At 42.0% G+C, this 3,186-nt stretch overlaps 1 pseudogene; it reads right to left on the bottom strand.

Moving 5' to 3' along the window:
* Window positions 1-1,203: 1,203 nt before the first annotated feature.
* On the bottom strand, window positions 1,204-2,179 carry Gm9062 (predicted gene 9062; annotated as a pseudogene).

Raw genomic sequence — 3,186 nt, 5'->3', positions numbered from 1 at the left:
ACAATAAACAAGAAAAGCAAAAATGGCAAAAAATAACTGCTTCATGTAGTGTGTGCAAAATTAGTCTCACAATTTCTGGTCATGGGTCTTTTATGGAGCTCCTCCTGTTTTCATAGTTCTTTAAGGCACAAAGAAATCACACAATGATGCCTGGTACCTCTGATGTCCTAAATGGGAACCATAGCAATGGTACAGGAATTAATGCAGCACATTTCCCCCTTTGCTTTGTGACTAGAATATGGTTCTAAGCCTCTGTCAAGGATTTCTACAGTTCATGGCAGCTATCTTGATTAAGGTCCTTTCTGTTCTCTAGGGTGAGGACAAAGAGATGGACCTCCAAAAGAGTGACAATTAGGAGCTTAAAAGAGACTTAACAACTTGGCCCAGGGCAGTTCTCTGAAAAGATTGTGTCCTCTTCCCAATCCTGTTGATTGTATTAATCTCATGAACACTCTTTACATACCTACTGTAGTATCTATGTTGGCCTATCCATAGACTGTAGCTTTATGACAGCTCTCTCTAGAGTCCTTCACTTGTTTCTTCAGTTATGATGTACTTTCCTGCAGGGCGAAGAACCTACTCATGGCTATTCCATTAGCTGGGAGGCACATATTGTGTGCTCATGAATATTGTTAAACTTTAGTAGATTTAATAGATAAATAAATGTCTGCAGTGGCAAGATATCAGAAGTGCTGTGCTTCAGTGAAAAGCATTATGCTTTTTTTTCAATAAAATTTATTTTATTTTTATCACGAAGCAGGTTCTCTATTCTTTCCACAGCACAGCACACCTGAAGGGTGGAAAACCAACGTCTGAGCCCACCAGGATACACTCGTGGGTAACTTTATAAAGAAGTTCTACTTTGAGAATTTGAGGCTTCAGAGAACCAAATTTGAGACCTTATCCAGAACTCAAACTTCTCTGCTGTTTCCTGAATGGTGAGGACTAAAGGAGCTGGCACATGTGTCTGTAAAGTGCTTGGCACAAGACCCAGCAGGTACCATTCACAAGTCTTCTTAACTGGTCCACCATGGCATGAGCACTGATAAGGTGGACTGGGAAAACACAGAGCACAAGGTAGTGGGTGAGGAGGCTGGGCAAGACAGTCTCCATCCTCTCTGCCTTGTGCAGGGAGAACTGAAGGAGACTGTTCCTATTGGGTCCCTAGTTGGAACAACTAAAGACAGTGATCAGTAAAACCAAGGACGATGGGCAGCCTCATTCTGGAATGGAATTTCTCTGTATCGTGAAGAGGCCTGTTCACAAAGAGGTCATTGTGAATGAGAGCCAAGTCACACAAGGCCACTCCCCACTCCAATTCTTGTAGATCTCTTCCAGACAACAAGACAGACAACAGGGACAGAGTGTGTTTATGGACAGAGCTGAGTAAAACAGGCCAGCTAGGAATCTGGAGCAGGGTCAGGAGGATGTAGCTTCCTATTGACTGACATGGAAAATCTCCCTCGTTTTGCTGTTTGACATACTGATCCAACAGGGAAGTCAGCTGGACAGGCTGGTGCTGGAGCAGGTAGCAGGTGAGTAAACCCTCCTGCCAGATCCCCCTGTAGCTGGTCCAGGCTGGGCAGCTTGTCATAGTCTACAAGTCCCTGCCTGCTGAGGTTGGTGTTATCAACGCAGCCACCCAGCAGCGGCAGGAAAGGCACACTCTTTAAGACCCGCACCATTTTCTTGATCTTGGGCTCCTCACTGATCAGCAGCAGATTGTGTCCAACAAAAAGGGGTAGCAGGTTTTGGTATTTGGAATCTTCTAGAAAAGGCTTTAGGACCTGGCTGGGAAAGACTTTTATGAAGATCTTGTGTTTCCATAGCTGGTGTCTCAGGAGAAACTTGTCCTCTGCACTCAAGGCAGACAGCTATCATTTGGTTGTCCCCCCCCAAAACTGCTACTACATCTTGATGCAGGAGCCGGATGAGGCCTGACTCCTCCTTGGGGGTATTGGGAGGAAATGGCAGGCATCTCTGGTTGATGGCAGGTTTGGGAGGAATATACTCAGGTATAGCCATTAGCTTCTGCCGCTGGAAGTGTATGACTCTCCAAAGGCAAGTCACAGCCTTGGAGCCATGGCACACAGTCTGGAGGATGGGCAGCCAAGTGGCCCGGGGCAGGAGAGGTCCTCAAATTATCCCAGCCACCACTGCAGCTATCTCTACAGGAAGTCGCATTATGCTTTTTATTCTTTTATTTTTTCATTACATTCATATAGGGGTACATTTTGGGGTTCTATACTACAGCTTAAAGGACCCTTAATTTTAACTGTCTCTCCCAATAATCTGTCCCTCATCTAACTCTCTCCATCTCCTCCCCACTTTATTCTCATGTTTCATATTATTCATCCATATCTATCCTAGATACCTTTTAAAATATGATATATATGCCTTCTATCCTTTACTCTATATATAAGCTATGTAATTCTATGGACTGTAGCTTGGTTATCATTGACTTTATAGTGAATATCCACTTATAAGTGAATACAAACCATCTTTGCCTTTCTGAGGCTGGGATATCTCTTGCAGAATTATTTTTTTCTAGTTCGACCCATTTTTCCTGAAATTTTCATAATGTCATTTTTAAGCAACATAATAATACTCCATCATGTAAATGTATCATATCATATCATATCATATCATATCATATCATATCAATCTATCTATCTATCTATCTATCTATCTATCTTTCATTATTCTGTTGTGGGACCTCTGAATGGTTTCTAATTCTGGCATTATGAATAGAGCACCAATGAGCAGTGTTAATCAAATGTGTCTCTGGGGTAGCATGATGTGTCCTTTGGATATAAGCCCAAGAGTGGTGTAGCTGGATCTTGAGATGTATCTATACCCAGCTTCCTGAAGAACAAAGACACTGCCTTTCATAGTGTCAGTAAAGGTTTGTACTCCCACCAGTAACATTATCCTTAGTCCACATCCTTAAGAGGATGGTTTATTGATTTCTAGCCATTCCATCTTGATAGTTTGAAGATGAAATCTCAAAGTATGTTTTGCATTTCCCTGATGCTTGATCATGTTGAACATTTCCTTAAGTATTTTTCAGACATGTGAATTTCCTCTTTTGGGAATTCTCTGTTTAGATCTGTATCCCATTTCTTAATTGAGTTATTTCTCTTCTAGGTACCTAACTTTTTGAGGTTTTTGTATATTTTGGATTTT

Source organism: Mus musculus, chromosome X, assembly GCF_000001635.26.
Source record: "Mus musculus strain C57BL/6J chromosome X, GRCm38.p6 C57BL/6J".
NCBI classification, from domain to species: Eukaryota; Metazoa; Chordata; class Mammalia; order Rodentia; family Muridae; genus Mus; species Mus musculus.
The sequence above is the reverse complement of the archived record's forward strand: the minus strand, read 5'-3'. Positions and strand labels throughout refer to the sequence as shown.